We start from the raw sequence: 19,281 nt of genomic DNA, 5'->3' as shown, positions 1-19,281 counted from the left end.
TTAGTAGTTTTTGAGAAAATTACGGAAAACTACGGAACCCTACACGAGCGTGGCCCGACACGCTCTTGGCCAGTTTTTTGTTCTTTCATTTGTTCACCAAACCTCACTTGAACTCTCATGACACTTTGGCTTGAACTCAAGAAAGTTAGATGTTTTAGTAACTTTGTGGAAACGTGAGATAGTTTTATTTCAGCTACCTACTTCTGCAGCATTTTCCGTTTCCAGGTAACACAAAATTTAAAATCTTTAACCGGAAGCCGTTATCTTATTATATTCGACTATTTACATGATTTTCAAAAGATAAGGCATTAAAAATGTGCTCTCGGCGCGTAAAGGCGGGGTCGCTGCTCTTGAAAAAGATCCTCGGAAATGGATCTTAATATGAGTAATTGAGTACATACATATTGAATATTATTCCGAAGTATGACAAAAAAGCCTTAATATAAATAAATACACAATACAAATTGATTCATCTCATCAATTTCACCAAAGATCTCCCCGTGATGTCCCTCCGGGACATCACGGCGTCCGATTTGTGGATAGGATAGAGGAAATCTCTAAATTCCCAACTTCTCTCTCAAAAAAAAAAAAAAAAAAAAAAAAAAAAAAAAAAAAATTTCACCAAATGTTTCAATATCTGATCGCACACCTTTAAGCCAATTTCAAATACGATTGAGTACCTAAAGCATGAATGATTTATTATATATTATCAATTCTCGACTCGACTCGTATCTACTCGAACCGAGGCTCAGCTTTTATTCGCTTGCATTGAATCCAGTATAGCATGACCTTAAAACCTTCAACTTTTACTGGTAGTCAGAGCTCGCTTCTGGTTCCATTCAGGCAGTGCTCTCGACAAGCGCTCGGTACCGCAAAAACACAGGCCGCGGCCGTGTTATAGGATTTTCGTGAACACGTATGGGGAGAGATACTCTCACTGTAGGGGTCGTGAAACGCGCTTTCGTAGCAGTTTATTTTTAACCTATTTTGCGCGCTGGCTATGTAACGTTGCCCACTCTACGGAGGATTTTAGGCATAAAATATTTACCCCTTATTCTTAAACGTACTCTAAAGTTATCAAGCCGATAAAGTTCGTTTGTCCTTTTCTATCACACCAATACGTCGGAAAGGGACAAACGAATTTTATCGGCTTGATAACTTTAGAGTACGTTTATGAATAAGGGGGTTAGAATATTATCAAAACTGCGGGGTGATCACTGAACTAATTCAATGAAACACGAAAGTTTCTAACCTAATATTGAAAGGAAGACTTATGAAATTCAAAACAAGATGAATAAGAAAGGCTATGACGAAATAACTGAAAGAGACGATTCTTTTATTGAGACAACTGAAGACATGCTTACTGGATTTGACACATTAAAAGGAAGACTAAAGATATAAGTATAAAACAAGAAGAATAAAGGAAAATAAAAATAATTCACTCAAGACGAGGCGGTATGGCCTAAGGTCCTAGCCTGTCCAAAAGGACGAAAGAAAAAAAAAAGTTTCTAACCTACTCAGTAACGTACCATCTGACATCATGGAGTTCACATGATGGAGTTGGATCTACATCGTGAGGAAACCGGACTAATTCCAATAAGGTCTAGTTTACCCTTCGGGTTGGAAGGTCAGATGGCAGTCGCTTTCGTAAAAACTAGTGCCTACGCCAAATCTTGGGATTAGTTGTCAAAGTGGACCCCAGGCTCCCATGAGCCGTGGCAAATGCCGGGATAACGCAAGGAGGATGATATGGGAACGCAATTTATTCGGAAATGCGTCTATGAATATTTAAACATTTCATTTATCTGTTAAGAAATAAAAGATGTCTTCATATTTAAACATTTCATTTATCTGTTAAAAAATAAAAGATGTCTTCACAAGATATTTATCAGAATGCAGCTTTTAATCACTTAGATTTTATTTTCTGGAACGGAACTATCGGTTTATGTTTATTTGAAACAATATAGACTTTAGTAAAGTCTTTATTGGTGGCAAAACAATTAGTCAGGGACCAAACGACCTCTTTTACAAAAAGTCGTCGACATCTCTTCTAAATACCTAAAACAGGTATGGATGCGTTCCTCGTTATCTCCAGATTACGAATTGACCTGTTTTAGTTTAAGGAGGGGGGGACGGGTTGAGAAAAAGGGGGAGAAAGATGGCGGCCGACCATCATAGATATTTATTCACATCTCGAGTCCTATGGCACCAATCTGTTCGTGCAAGGTGTCGTTTGAAAGCTTATCAAACCTACTTTAATTGTTTTTAAATAACTATACTCATAAAAGTAACCGTTTAGGAAATATTTGAAAATATGTGTTTTTTTATCGCGCATGAATTGCCCAAGTACTAGAAAAAATGCGTCTAACTCAATAAACAATAACTTTACCGCAATTGATGTTATTATAAAATTTTCGCGTCTATTCATGCTCTTTCTAAAAATATAAGTTTCATTGGTATATGATAATATAAAACCATGTAATTACGATTTTGGTTTAGCAGGAGTCACTCTGCCCGGTCGCAGAAATGGACGCTGACCGTAGTAAAGTATTCAATATTTTTGAGGTCCTATTTTACGGATCCATATGCGAGAGGTATCGTTTCAAAGCTAATTAAACCTACTATATTTTTTTATAAACAACTATAATCATAAAGGTAGCTGTTTAGAAAATATTTGAAAATATGTGTTTTATAGACCATGAGTCGCACAAGTACCTACTGGTAAAAAATGCTTCTTAATCAATAAACAACAACTTTTCCGGAATTGATGTTAGTATAAGATTTACGCGGAATTTCGTGCGCTTTCTAATAACATAAGTTTTATTGGTGTATGATATTATATAACCAAGTAATTACAAATATGGTTAAGTAGGGGCCACAGCGCCCGGTCACGTATGGATGCTGACCGTCGCCAAATTTTCTATATTTTTCAGATCCTATTTTATTTAACAGGAATCTTTTGAAAGCATATTATGCGTACTATCATTAGTTCTCAATAATTTTAGTTGTAACTGTAGTAGCTAACAAAATATTTGAAAATATGCATTGGAACCTATGTGAGTAAAACATGCTTCTAGCTCAATGAATTATATTTTTTCCGCAATTCATATAATAACAAAATAAACGGCGGAATGTATGACCTTTTCAAATAATAAGTTTTGTCAGTATTGCATAAACAATTAATGTTAATTTATCCATCATACTCACTGCGCACCGTCATATACATGGATGGCCATTTTCGTTGCCTTTTCATAATTTTTAAGATTGTATCTTGGTGCATGACCAATAAACAATAACTTTACCGCAAATAATGTTGTGATAAGATTTACAGGACATTTCATATGCTTTCTAAAAATATAAGTTTTATTGATGTATGATATTATACAACCAAGTAATTACGAATTTGGTTTAGCAGGTGTCACTGCACCCCCGTGACGTAAATAGGTGCTAACTGTCGCCTAATTTTATGTATTTCTCAGATCCTATTTTAGCGATCAATTTGTGAGAGGTATCATTTGAAAGCATATTATGCGTACTATCGTTACTTTTTTAATAATTTTAGTCGTAATTGTAGAAGTTTACAAAATATTTGACAATATGTGTATTTTTACTGTATATGAATAGCATTCGCACTGATACGAGTGAAACATGCTTTAGCTCAATAAATTATATTTTTCCGCAATTGACATAATAACGAAATGAACCGCAAAATGTATGGCCTTTACAAAAAATGAGTTTTGTTAGTTTTGCTTAAACAATTAATGTTAATTTGTCCACCATACCCACTGCGCACGGTCAATCGTCATATAAACGGATGTCCACCGCCGTTGCCTTAATTTTTTCATCATGTTACAGATTTTATTTTACTGATCAATTAAGTATATAAGTAAATTCGATACGTGATAGATTATATTTATTATGAATATACGATTAGTGAAATAAAATCTAAAAAATCATGAAAAAAGGCAACGACGGTGGACATCCATTTATATGATGGTGCGCAGTAGGTGAGCTGAACAAATTCAAATTAATTGTTTATGCAATACAAACCAAACTTATTTTTTGTGTAAGTCATAAATTTTCCGTTTATTTTGTTATTATTTCAATTGCGGAAAACTATAATTTATTGAGCTAGAAGCGTGTCTTATCAATGCCAATGCTATTCATGCACAGTAAAATACACATATTACTAATCAAATATTTTGTAAACTTCTACAGTTTCGACTTGAAATATTAGAAATAAAGATAGTACGCATAATATGCTTTCAAATGATACCTCTCACAAATTTATCAGTAAAATAGGATCTGAGTAACGTAGAAAATTTGGCGACGGTCAGTCAGCACCCAATATCGTGACAGGGCGCAGTGACCCCTGCTAAACCAAATTCGTAATTACTTGGTCATTTATTATCATACACCAATAAAACTTATATTTTTAGAAAGCGCATGAAATTTCGCGTAAATTTTATAATAACATTAATTGCGGTAAAGTTATGGTTTATTAAGTTAGAAGAAATTTTTATCTGTATATGTGCAACTCGTGCTCGAAAAAAAAACTCATGTTTTCAAATATTTTGTAAACAGCTACCTTTATAACTATAGTTATTCAAAAATAATTATAGTAGGTTTAATTTGCTTTCAAATGATACCTCTTACATATGGATCCGTAAAATAAGAACTTAAAAATATTGAATATTTTACTACGGTCAGCGCTCATTTTTATGCGACCGGCGGAGTGACCACTACGAAACAAAATTCGTAATTTAATGGTTATATTATCACTTACCAATAAAACTTATATTTTTAGAAAGCTCATGAATAGTCGCGTAAATTTTATAATAACATCAATTGCGGTAACGTTATTGTTTATTGATTTAGAAGCATTTTTTACCAGTACTTGTGCGATTCATGCTCGATAAAAAACACATATTTTCAAATATTATGTAAACAGCTGCCTTTAATACTATAGTTATGTGTAAACAATTATAGTAGGTTTAATTATCTTTCAAACGATACCTCTCACATATGGATCCGTAAAATAAGACCTCAAAAATATTGAATACTTTACTACGGTCAGCGCCCGTTTATGCGACCTGGAGGATAACCCCTGCCAAACAAAATTCTTAATTACATGGTTATATATTATCATATACCAATGAAACTTATATTTTTAGAAACAGCATGAATAGACGCGAAAATGTTATAATAACATCAATTGCGCTAAAGTTATTGTTTATTGAGTTAGACGCATTTTTTACTAGTACTTGTGCAATTCATGCGCGATAAAAACACACATATTTTCAAATATTTCCTAAACGGTTACTTTTATGAGCATAGTTATTTGAAAACAATTAAAGTAGGTTTAATAAGCTTTCAAATGACACCTCGCACGAACAGATTGGTGCCATAGGACTCGAGATGTGAATAAATATCTATGATGGGCGGTCGCCATCTTTCCCCCCCTTTTTCTCGACCCGTCCCCCCCTCCTTAAACTAAAACAGGTCAATTCGTAATCTGCAGAGAACGAGGAACATATCCATACCTGTTTTAGGTATTTAGAAGAGATGTCGACGAAAATCGTGAAGGAGACGACTTGTGGCCAAATTGGCTCTAGACTAAATAAAGACTTTAGTATGGGAGTTTCTATGCAACCTGAATAGTATTTGTGATAGTATTATAAAATCGGGTGAGCTTTAATGTGACAAGTTTCACAAGAAACGTGTCTAGTATTTCGAACAGCTGCATGTGTTCTGGTTGTTTTGTCGATTGTTAACCAATCTTAATAGTTACTATTTGCATTGCATTAAAAGAGCGTACCTATTCACTAAAAACAATTCGTTCTCTAAACAAAAATGACTCATTACGATACTTAGGTACTTTGTTTATTTAATATCGCGTTTCGAAATATTTATAGTGAATAGAAACACCTTTAATCTAACAGTAACTCTTGCCTCTTCAGTACATAATATCTTCTTGTATACTATAGCTCCTACAGGTAGGTATCAAGTAAGAGATCCGTAATGTCAACATGCGTAATCAGGGTCGTCACTAGGGTTAACCACGTCCCCGAGGTAATGCCCTTGGTAAGCGTTATACAATCAGTCCATTGATAATTGCGTTAGCAGCGTTACGTGAGACACATCAAAAGCCATCGACCCCTGAGGGAAAGGACGATATAAGCACACGTCGAACGCCTTTGATGCTATTGTTTACTGGTTAAACTTCAAAGGTAAGTAAACCTAACAGTCGAGCAGTCATGATCGATCCCTCCTAGCCCAAGGAAAATGTTTGTTTTTTGGATCCCTTTTTGCTGACGCGTACATGGTAACCTTGCAAAATTCTTCACGTGCAAGTTCCAGGTTGCCCAGGGTACGTAGCCGAATAGCACAAACGCTCACGAAACGCTCGTAGATATCTATCTCTATCGCTCTTGCGTATTGGCGCGACAGAGCCAGACTAACTTTCGCGGCGTTTCGTTTTCGATTCGCGTCGCAGAAATGCCATTCGGCTACGGCACCAGGTTTTTAGTAAATCTTACTCCGGTTTTAATAGTACATCTTAACTTCGAGTGTAACGTTTAAAAACTCCGGGTTGGTGGCTAGCTTCGGACCGTGCAAGTGACCTCTAGTAAATGTATCAGATGCCTTCAAATCCAAAAGGGGAGTGACTACTAGATGAGGATGAGTCGAGCTCTGACTACAAGCGCCTTTGATATGCCATTGTTTACAACTTAAACAACAAAAGGGGCCGCCATAACGTTAACCTCTTACGAGCGGCTAACGAGGCGAGCAAAACCCAGGGCAGGATTTGCATACTTTTTGCTCATTTTAACTTTTTTTCTTGTAAATCCTACACATACTTAGTATACCTACATGATAGTTCAGACGGTGTTAAAGCTGCTCGAGTTTTTTGTATTTGTATTTATTTGTGCTGTTACTCGGAATAAATTAATTTTTATTTTTATTTAAGCACTGTGCAACGATGTTTGGGGGATATCTTTCAGACATATGTTTTGTATTATTTAGAGTGTAGGTACTCTAAAATAACTCGACCAACCAACATTTTGCATTAGTTAATTGTAAACCTGTGACCCCAGTACAATTACGAATATGTCCTATCCCGACAGATCCCACCCTTCGTCGTTGGTCCGTCAAGTAAAGTGGTTTGAGAAAATTATCTTCAGTGACGTGGCATTTATCTGTAAGTATTGCGTCTAGACTAGACTCGTCGTCTAGGTCAAATGAATATATTTATCGATATGTATTTTAAATTGTAATTGAATCGCAGATTTTTTGGGTTCTGTACTTTGGAACCCTGAGTGGATGAGTCCGACTCGCTTTTGGCCAGTTTTTAAAAAATCTGAATCCTAGGCCACTGTAGGACCCTTTCACAGTAAAAGTCAAACTGACTTCTATAGCAAATAAAGCACGGTGTCAATACGACACGGGTTCTAGAGTGGCCTAGGATTCTAATTGGTTGACTGTATAGTTGCCATCAAATATATCTGTGCGACAGAAACGCGCAAAAATATCTGAACACGCCTAGATATTTGTGACCACCTTGATCGCTGCGATTTATCTGATGGTGACTGTATGTAGGTATGTCAACAATTTATTGTAGGTACGACATACCAGAAATTAAAACGACAACGAAGTATAAGTCTAATGTACAAATGCGAACGTATTGCTAAATATAAGACTTATCTAAATCCAGCCAAGCTTTGTGCAAATTGATAACCGGATCATGCTTAATATTCTTATTTTTAAACTTTTACAAAACGGTTTTCATCATTATCTTTACGTTTAATAATTGAACATCTCTCTCAGCGCGCCGTAAACAGTTTTTATCACAATTAATCAACCTGCGGAGTATTGTGAGATATCCTGTACCTACACAGTTTAAACAATAAATATTTCTGATTTCGGATTTCTGATTTCTGATAAACAGCGTTAGTACCTGCCTGAACAGGGAATCTTTTTCTTGTATGTTTGTTATTTACCGGTAAGCCCTACACGTATATAAAAGTTTGAAAACGAGACTTAAATATTACATGTGTGCGAAGGGAAAATGCCTCACAATATTCAAGGCAATATAAGCGGAGATTTTTTTAAGCTACTTTTTAAGCTTGGTCTTTGTAATTTTTTCATGTAAAACAGAATATTAAATGATAACCTCCTGCCAGCGTAATATCCATATAATTGGAAGTATAAAGCACTGAAGTTTATTTAAGTATAATGTACAAATGCGAACGTATTCTTATAAGAGTTATCTAAATCCAGTCAAGTAATCGGCGTTGTCGGCGAACCTGCCGTGCGTGTTGGAGCCCCAGGGCCTTAGTCGTACGGATGGAAAGAGGCCTGACGGTCTCACTCTCGTTCCGTGGGCTAAAGGTCGTAGTCTGTTGTGGGATGCTACGTGTGTGAGCACGTTTGCTCCATCACATCTGGCACAGACTACGCGTGCGGCGGGCGGGGCGGCGGAGTACGCGGCAAGGCAAAAGCATACCAAGTACTCGAACTTGAAGCCGGTGTACGATTTTGTCCCTGTTGCGGTTGAGTCGGCTGGTCCCTGGTGCGCCGAAGCCAAGGATTTTGTGAAGGCCCTGGGTAGACGCTTGCGGGATAGGGGTTGCGATCCTAGATCGGGTTCGTACCTGGTACAACGTATATCGTTGGCTATACAGCGCGGCAACGCGGCTGGTATTTTGGGGACGTTTGTTCCGGGTACTGACCGGGTTGGGATATAAGGTTTTTATTAAGGGTATTGTGTTTGCCTTTTTTTTTTGTGTGCTTGAGTTTTGACGATGCGTGTTGCGGATAGTGTATGTTATGGTAATGTTTTATTTTGACGAAACCTTAGGTGGATGGACACTCTGTTATATGACGAAGCCTGCGCTGTGGATCTAAACGTATGTATTTTTTAATGATTTCTTTTGTTCAATAAATAACTGAATAATGTCAAGTAATTAATACCTCTATGATACTTTATTTTATGCGGGTGAAGGGTAGCTCTTTAATAAACCAACAAGTGCTTCAGTAGTCAAGTTGCATGAAACGCGCTTTACCGGCGCAGTAAAGAATTTAACCTGAAAAATTATACTTGCAGAAAAATCTACAAGTTGCGAGCAGAGAGCATTTCGCAACTTGTCCAATTCCAACTTTAAAATAGTTTAAAAATTTTCTGTGAAGCCCTCATAAGCGATCTGTTAATTTTGATCATTGAAAAAGTGACCCTGACATTTAAAACAATGTCTATGTAGCCTACAAAAAGTTAACATGTTACACTCTTTAGTAAAACGTCCCACTTTGTTGTTTACCATAGAGATGAGATTGCTTGTATCTTTATATGAATGAACTGACAAAGCGGCTTTATGGCAATCGACCAAGTGGGGAGTTTTACTAAACACACTCACATAATATGGAGACGATTTTCGACATTGACACATCCGAGCCATATCGTATTCAGAGTTCATTTTTATCGTATATTAAATTCCGAATGAGGCAGTAAGTTGTCGCGGGCGGAGGCACTCGCAGGGCGAGGCAGCCCGCAGCCCGGGTTCACTCAGTGCTCTCCCGGCTGCCGCCCCGGCCGCTCCCGAGCGCCCCCCGCCGCCGCTTACGACTAACTTATCGCGAGTTGGACAATGCCAACCGACCTAATCACCACTTGAGTTCCGTACCAAGTACTCGTGACTTCAAAGGATTGGAAGCTAGTGATTGTGCGATTATGGGATTCATATTTTCCATCGGATTTAAATGCAAGTATTGCAAGTTTTTTTTTTATATATAGCCTACTAGCTTTTGTCCACGGCTTCGCTCGCGTTAGAAAGAGACAAAAAGTAGCCTATGTCACTCTCCATCCCTTCAACTATCTCCACTTAAAAAACGGCATATAATTAACCGGGCAACTAAAATATTAAACGGGAAGTTATGTCGGGCATACAATAATATAATTTGGCTGTGTTTTAATATTGTGGCGACAAAAAAAATATATGACCCTCAAATATTAAGCATCATTATTACTGAAAAAACGGCAGCAAATTTCAAGCGACAAAAATATTGCCGAGGAACATTAAACAATACTTTGGCGACTAAAATAATAATTGGCACCTAGTATTGTAATGCGTAAGATTTTTAATATTTTGTAGTCATAGAGATGTTAGCACCTAAATAATTATACTTAGCTCATCGTTTAAAGTAGTATTTAAATTGCGGAGGCAACTAAAAAATCATTGGGAAGTAGGTTTTTTTAAAACACATATAAAATCGTTTCTTTATGAAAACGATGGGCTCATCGGAAGATCAGCACTGGAAGTCACCAGCAACACGCCATTTCATGGCACTTCATTCCTTTCTGTCTTGTTGTTATTATGTGTATTTTGTCTTGCCTGTGTTCACGAATAAATGTTTATTCTATTCAAACATCGTATTTGCGACACGTAAACCACGGGTAGTATTTATGTAAATATCTCACATCTATTTTCGAGCGAGTTGCAAGCGAGGGAACGCATACCAAATCATTTTATAATAAGTACACAGCAAAAAGGAGTGTATAAGCTTCTAATGGGTCGGTACCGCGCATGTGACACCCCTTGAGTTGCAGGCGTCCATAGGTTACGGTGACCGCTTTCCATTAGGCCGATCGTATGCTTGTGATGTCAAGACTGCGTAAGGCCAGCCTTAGATTCGATAGAGTAAACGTCATGAAAAGTTAAATTAATTGTATAGATGAAGTTGCCAGCACCCCCAAACACCTAATTTCTTACCCATAAGTATAATATTTTGTCGACCGTTATATTTTATAAGAATCTTTTTTTTAATTAAAATGACAGCTCAGGTGATGAGTGCCGATGTATAAATTTTAAATGTACTTTTTATGTTAATTTGCTATATAAATATTTTAAAAGAACTGTATATTTTATATTAATAGATAGCCGTTTTCCTATTAAACTGTATCTCTTAAATTGTTTCCAATATAATAATTCAGTTGCCAAATAAATAGTTGGTACTCGCGTCTGAATAAATCGTAGCCGTAATGACATTAAAATGCTACCTCATATTGAAATATTTTGAGGTCCCATTTTAGTCGCCAAACTATTATTTTTGATACCCATTTCTATGGATATTTAGTCGCCCGGTTAAATACGTGCCTTAAAAAACCACGACAATTCGTCGCTCCGTTTTGCCGTGAAGGACGGACAAACAAACATACACACACACTTTCCCATTTATAATATTAGTATGGATAATGTGTTCCACTGCTGGGCAAAGGCCTCCCTTGTTTTCCGCCACTCGTCACGGCTCTGTGCATACTCTCGCCAGCCGCCACAAAATGAGTCCAGGCCCCGTAGCCGAATGGCATTTCTCCGACGCCAAACGAAAGCGATACGCCGCGGGCTCTGTCGCGCCAATACGCAAGCGCGATAGAGATAGATATCTACTAGCGCTTCGTTTCGTGAGCGTTTCGTGAGCGATTGTGCCATTCGGTTCGGCTAGCCACCCAGGCCCCGTAGCCGAATGGCATTTCTCCGACGCCAAACGAAAACGAAACGCCGCGCAAGTTAGTCTAGCTCTGTCGCGCCAATACGCACGAGCGATAGAGATAGATACCTACGAGCGTTTCGTTTCGTGAGCGTTTCGTGAGCGTTTGTGCCATTCGGCTACGCACCCTGGCCCCGTAGCCGAATGGCATTTCTCCGACGCGAAACGAAAACGAAACGCCGCGAAAGATTGTCTGGCTCTGTCGCGCCAATACGCAAGAGCGATAGAGATAGATATCTACTAGCGTTTCGTTTCGTGAGAGTTTCGTGAGCGTTTATGCCATTCGGCTACGCACCCTGGTCTTTCAAGTTATTTTATTGAAAGTTAACTAATTTTATTATTGTGGATTGTATTAATGAATGCAAATTGAAACCTTATTGTGTGCCCATATTAATTCAATTGCATGATAACATAGCCTCTTACTATCTGAATGCTTCCATTTACCTAATTTAATTTCAGTCTGTAGTTTCGAATGTACTCTTTCATTCCCTTTTATTACTTGCTTGTAGTAACATTTGTTTAATTTCCTTTCAGTATTATGTTTGCGTTAAGTTCATTAGGTGCAGACATCTACACGTGACTATTTTTCACAATGAACTAACTAAACACTGTAAGGTACCAACTATATTTTCTAGCATTAAGACCGCCGTTTGTATGATTGTATTTTATTTGTGTAATAAAAATTAAAAAAATAAATAAACGAGTGAGAAATAAATGAGTGTACTAGGAGATAAATATCTAAGCAATTTTTGACAAATTTCTTGTTTTCCCTTTTCTCCCGTAGGTGTCGTAGAAGTCGACTGTGGACATGGGTTCAATAGTGGAGAGGATGGCAACCTGTCACTGCAATGTGACAATTTCGTTTTATTTCAACATCTTAAATTGCTATGAAAGTGTGTGAAGCAAAAGTGGTTTTTAGGATCGTATTAGTAAATGGAAATCCGTGATCTCTGCCTACTTCTGAGAGAAACAGGCGTGATTGTATGTAAGTATGTAAATGGCTAAGATTGCTAATGAAACTTGAGCAGTTTAATGTGATCTCCCTACCCCACATGGGAAATCAGGTACACATATTTGTATGTATGGATGTATGTAATTATGATTATGAAATATACTCATATGTCATGTAGGGACGTTTTTTGTTGTAACTGTTTAAAAGTCATCTGCTTATTACCCAACCAGCCATGTAAAACAACAGACCAAACATATTGAAATATAAACCAAATATGGAAGCAATGATGAGCGCAGATCCACAACAACGAACAATATACTTATAGGTAGGTAGGTAGCTTACGTTTCCATTTGTTCAACCCCATCTGAATGAGCATGTTTATGTTTTAGATATGTTTAGTGATGTTGCCAACACAGATCTGTTAACTTTTAAGCATGAAATGCCATATGTACACTATACAGCGTTATAACGGATAACTAAGATCAAATGAGAAATACAAATTGTCGGCCGAGGCGGAGCCGAGGCCAACAAACATGTGATCTGAAACTTTCTTATTTACTCGCCAAGGTGTGTAAACCATTTTTCTGTTCCACGGAGCCGGGAAACGGTAACTTCATTTAGCGTAGTGGCCTGAAATTTGAAGCTTTCCGGACGGAGGACAGAAAAACAATTTTACTGTTTTAACGTGTACTTTATTTAGTCGTATGGCAAAGAACAGAAACATTCATAGGTTAAAATTAAGTCCAATCAGCCATTTATTGGCCTCGTCGCTAAGGGTGAACGTGTACTTCTCGTAGCACATGGTACGAAGTGAGTAAATAAATCGTAGCATGGCCTACGGCGTAGAGCGTAGCGGCTGAAGCATATCTATGACGAGGTAGAGTAAATATCTCTATTTACTCCACGTAACCGAGTGGTACTAGGCAATCTCAATCACTACTCACATCTATGGAAGATAATCAGATAGATATTAAGAAGAATAATTTTTAAGAAAAAAAAACCGTCGCCTTTCGGGTTCTGGTGAAAGCTACTTGCGAATGTTGGATTATGTAGAAATGTGTAAGTATTTTTTAAAACTGCTTTTAATGCTTTAATTATTAGATGGCAACACAAATGAATATACGTATAACGTTAAGGTTTGAGGAGTTTCCTCAATTGAATCCGAATCCGAATCCGATTATATTATAAGAAATCGAAGCTTGACAAACTTTGACTTCAAAACTTATGCTTAACAAACATAACTAAATAAATGTCACTGTTCTGAACTTAAATGCATGCTTTTCTTACAAAAATACCAAAGTCACTATGAGTGTGACGTTCAGGTTTGAGGAGTTTGGTTCTGGCCATCATCAGCAGTTCCACTGCACCAAATGTCACTGTTCTGGATGAAAGTGCATGCTGTTCTTATAAAAATACCAAAGTCACTATAAGCGTGCCGTTCAGATTTGAGGAGTTCGGTTCTGACCATCATCAGAAACTCCACTGCACCAAATGTCACTGTTCTGGACGAAAGTGCATGCTGTTCTTATAAAAATGGCAAAGTCACTATAAGCGTGCCGTTCAGATTTGAGGAGTTCGGTTCTGACCATCATCAGAAATTCCACTGCACCAAATGTCACTGTTCTGGACGAAAGTGCATGCTGTTCTTATAAAAATGGCAAAGTCACTATAAGCGTGCCGTTCAGATTTGAGGAGTTTGGTTCTGGCCATCATCAGCAGTTCCACTGCACCAAATGTCACTGTTCTGGACGAAAGTGCATGCTGTTCTTATAAAAATACCAAAATCACTATAAGCGTGCCGTTCAGATTTGAGGAGTTTGGTTCTGACCATCATCAGAAATTCCACTGCACCAAATGTCACTGTTCTGGACGAAAGTGCATGCTGTTCGTATAAAAATACCAAAGTCACTATAAGCGTGCCGTTCAGATTTGAAGAGTTCCGTTCTGGCCATCATCAGCAGTTCCACTGCACCAAATGTCACTGTTCCGTACCTAAATGCATGCTGTTCCTTTAAAAACACAAAAATCACCATATGTATGCCTTTCAGATTTGAGGAGTTCCCTCGATTTCTCCAGGATTCCATCATCAGAACTGGGTTCTGAGAAAAATGGGACCAATCTGTATGCATATACATTCAATCAAAAAAAAAATTTTCAAAATCGGTCCAGTAACGACGGAGATATCGAGGAACAAACATAAAAAAAAAAAAAAAACATACAGACGACTTGATAACCGTCCTTCTTGAGATATGAGGCGTCGGTTAAAAATATTGAGCTTTAGTCGCCTCAAAGTACCTACTTACAACTAACCCATTAGTCTAGACGGCTCCCTAGTCGTAGACTGACAAATTAATACGTATATCAATCGATTATTCTTCGAGACAAAGAAATTAAGAGTTGTCTATCATTCCACACTTTGGTCAACATTGAATGCCAAAAAAAAGTAACGTGGATATGTCCATAATTCTAGGTGGTAACATATACGTAAGTGCGGCTGCGTTCGGCTCCTAAACATGGGCTGCAGGATAAAACGGGGAAAAATTTACAAAATAACACAAATCTAGTAAAATATAACACTTTAAGTTCTCGCGCTTTGTACACATATTAAAAGTCACACATAGGTCGAACGCGATTAATTAACATTATTATCGCCAACATGGGGACCAGTGATTCAAATGTTCAAACCAAAAGATCTATCTTCGGACCAGTGCGCGGATGCTGTGAGTGCTGTGTGTCGTGCGGTGGGAAATAAACATTAACTAAAAGCGGGTAGATTATATTTATTTGTCTACCCCGAACATTTATATAAATTAATATCGGGTAGTTTTGTGTTGTTTACATCTCCGGTGACACTTTGCTGGGACGTCAGTCTTCCGCGACCACGGCCAGTGCAACCTGGCCGAAACGTTGAGAAAAAAGGTAAAAATAATGTTAATTAATCGCGCAAAAAAGCAGCAAATAAAAGCAAAGCAAAATAAAGCAGGCGAATGATGATTTTTATCTTACATTTTAAATGAATTCCCTCAAACCTTTTTATTTTTTACGTTTACATTTACAAACCTGAACGAAATTAATTAATGGTAGGTACTTTACCCACGTCAAAACAAAGCACGACGCGCCTGTTTTAATGATACTAAGAAAAAAATGTATAGCGTAGTAATTAAAGTCTCTTTCAAAAACAAACCGTGGTTATATAAAAACAAGAAAAACCTTTGTACCTAAATATTTCCATTGCTTACTAAGCCCGTGTGAGTTCCAGGTCCAAGTAGACCAGTATAGCATGTGATAAGAAGAGTACAAAATGGTCAGTCTTACAAACTAGACTTATCGAAACTTTTTTAAAAAAGCTAGTAAAAGGTATATTTCGTATCTCTCGTGACAAGGTTAGCTGGAAGAGATCCCTTAAAAGGGTAAGCTTGCCTTTGTACATAAACATTATAGTTATTCACTGTACTTGTAATTTGTTCTGTGCAATAAAGCTAAATCTAACCTCAAAAGCTGTGTTAAATCTAACCTCAAAAGAGAGAAGACAGAAGAGAGTCGTAGATTGCGGACCGAGCTATAAGTTTGTACGTATACGTATGTACGTATCGCAACTATGTATGTAACCGCCCCGCGAATCGCGATTTGGAAACAAGTACGTTGTTTGGTTTAATTTCGCGATTGTTGTCTCTGTGTTATTATGTGCATTGTTTCACGTTTGTTCTGGGATCTACATATGTATATGTAGAGGCCAGCAAGTCATTTATAGCATTTTAGGGATAATATGAAAACAATTGTTTACTATTTTTTTTTTATTAATTCCCATAATTAACCCCCGACGCAAAAACGACGGGGTGTTATAAGTTTGACGTGTCTGTCTGTCTGTCTGTCTGTCCGTCTGTCTGTTTGTCTGTTTGTCTGTCTGTCTGTCTGTCTGTCTGTCTGTCTGTCTGTCTGTCTGTCTGTCTGTCTGTCTGTCTGTCTGTCTGTCTGTTTGTCTGTCTGTGTGTGTGTCTGTCTGTGGCATCGTAGCTCCTGAACGGATGAACCGATTTCGATTTAGTTTTTTTTATTTGAAAGCTGTGTTAGTCGGGAGTGTTCTTAGCCATGTTTCATGAAAATCGGTCCACTAGGTCGCGGTCGGGGGTTTTTTCAAAATTTTAATTTTGTGGTTAGGTTATTTATGACTTGTTCCAAATAGTAAATTGAAATCTTTTTTTTTTTCTCAATCTAATACAGGTTCCTATTTTCTGTAATGCTGAAAAATAAATACACAGGTAGTGAACTATAGCTTTAAACTAAAAAAAGTTTTTAATTTCATGGCTCTGAAAAGAACTGAATTGTCTGCATCCTACCCGTTGTGACGCATATTATTAACTTATCTATGCATTCTGGTGTTTTTCCAAGCATGTGGCGTAGTGCATATGTCATACCTTTGCCGAAAGTCTCAAATCCTACAGCACCAAAAGACTTTCGCCCAATCTCCATACTTCCGTTTTTATCCAAAGTTCTGGAGGCAATTGTACATAAAAAACTGTCTGCACACATATCTGACAACCAACTTCTTTCACCAGTACAATCAGGTTTTCGTTGTGGACACAGTACAACTACTGCATTGCTGAAGGTTATCGAAGATGTGAGGCAGGGTATGGAGTCTACTCAGTTGACTGTGCTTGTCCTGGTAGACTTTTCTAATGCGTTTAACGCCGTTAATCACGAGCTGTTACTAGCTATCTTGAAACACCTGAACATCACGTCATCAGTGGCTGAATGGTTCTCATCTTACCTGCAGAATCGTCGGCAGGCTGTTCGAGCTGATAGATCTACATCTGATTGGTGCGAGCTGTCTTCTGGCGTTCCGCAGGGCGGTATTCTGTCTCCTCTTCTTTTCTCCATTTTTATTAATTTAATAACTGATCGTATTAAATGCTCACACCACTTATACGCCGACGATCTACAACTTTACGCCCAAACAAGCCCCAGCAATTTGGACCTAGCTATCCGCAAAATTAACGACGACTTGGATACCATATCTGCCTGGTCACGCGATTTCGGAATCTCTGTCAACCCCAGCAAGTGTCAGGCCATTGTACTGGGTAGTCCACGGCTATTGTCCTTACTTGATACCGCTCTTTTAGATCCCATTAAATTTGAAAATAACATAGTTCCTTTCCAGCCTGATGTGAAAAACCTTGGTTTGGTCGTCGACAGTGGCTTGACATGGACTCCTCAGGTGTCTAACGTTTGTCGTAAGGTGACTAACATGCTGCGATCTTTATATAGATTTAAGCACTTTCTTCCAGTCAGCACGAAAACTCTTCTCATTCAGGCTCTAGTGTTGCCCGTGATCGAATATGCAGATGTTTGTTACTCTAATATTAGCCAGGACTTACTCAATAAATTAGACAGACTGTTGAATGGCTGCATTAGGTTCATATTCGGGCTCCGTAAATACGATCACATATCAGCTTTTCGCCGCAAACTGAACTGGCTTCCCATTCGTGAACGCAGGTCTCTGAGAATTCTATGCACTCTTTATTCTATATTATTTGATCCAGTTACCCCCGACTGTCTTAAATCAAATTTCAATTTCATAGAACCGCGTCCCGGTTGTGAACTGCGTACGTCCCGAACTCTTAAGCTGGCTATTCCTTATCACCGCACTGGCTTTATTTCCAACTCCTTCACCCTCCAGGCAGCTCGTCTTTGGAATGATCTCCCTCTTCCCTTAAGGCAAGCACAGACCAAATTTTCTTTTAAACGCATGTTACGTACACACCTCTCCAACAAGCTCAAGGATAAATGATCTGCATATTGCTTATACTTGGGTACATTATATATTATATATTTATAGTTTGTATGTAAGTTTATATTATTAGCTATATATATATATATATTATTCACTCATATATACATTTTCTTTTATTGGATACATAGGTAATTTGATTTGTGTTTCTTGTCACATCTCTATATTGACAATCCTGCACTAACTAAAGTTTCTGTTTGATCCAATGGTTGACTGGTAGAGAATGCCTTAAGGCATTAAGTCCGCCATTTGTACAATTTTATGTCGTGCAATAAAGTTTAAATAAAAATAAATAAAATAATTGTATGTGCTTGACTTTACATTTAATTATTTAATACGCTTGATAAAACACAAATTCTACTAAAATTGAGTTATTATTGTATTCCCTCCTTGGAACTTGTACACTCCTTTTTGCTGTGTACTTAACACAGCAAAAGGGAGTGTACAAGTTTCTAATGGGGTGGCAACGCGCATGTGACACTGTTTGAGTTGCAGGCGTCCATAGGTTACGGTGACCGCTTTACATCAGGCGGACCGTATACTTGTTTGCCACCGACGTAGTATTAAAAAAAAAAATTATTGTATTCATTCCAGTTGGATAGATGACCTAATTATTTTTCTTGGTTTAATGTAGGTACTGTACGTAGTAGGTATGTTGAATTGTGCTAAAGTGATAATTAATCGTCATAATGGAGATAGAGGTCAGCAGTGCATCATGCACCACCACCACGACCATCAAGTTATAGTTATACACACACACGCACCAGTGAACTCACATAGACACACATTAGCGAACCCTTTTACGCTAAATTAGGCCGTTTGATTTGTTTCGCTCAACTTTACTGATTTATATATTTATAGGTAGGTACATATTTACCAACAGGGAATCAGATCAAAGGAAATATTCGAGTAAAGTCTGTAAATGTAGACAATTTGCGAAGAGAGTCAAAAGACGTGACATAAATAAACCTGTGTAAATTTTTTCGTAGGAACTTATGTA

The 19,281-nt window shown here is 37.7% G+C and overlaps 1 protein-coding gene across 1 annotated transcript in view; it reads left to right on the top strand.

Annotated features, from left to right (window-relative positions):
- The first annotated feature begins 9,593 nt into the window (after positions 1-9,593).
- Positions 9,594-19,281, top strand: part of LOC125233605 — a 34,625-nt gene continuing 24,937 nt past the window's right edge. Inside the window, exon 1 of the mRNA XM_048139667.1 lies at positions 9,594-9,758. The gene's annotated coding sequence lies outside the window, so the exon portion shown is untranslated. The remainder of the gene's footprint in view (positions 9,759-19,281) is intronic.

This window comes from Leguminivora glycinivorella, chromosome 14, assembly GCF_023078275.1.
Source record: "Leguminivora glycinivorella isolate SPB_JAAS2020 chromosome 14, LegGlyc_1.1, whole genome shotgun sequence".
NCBI classification, from domain to species: domain Eukaryota; kingdom Metazoa; phylum Arthropoda; class Insecta; order Lepidoptera; family Tortricidae; genus Leguminivora; species Leguminivora glycinivorella.
This window is presented reverse-complemented; position numbering and strand designations above follow the sequence as displayed.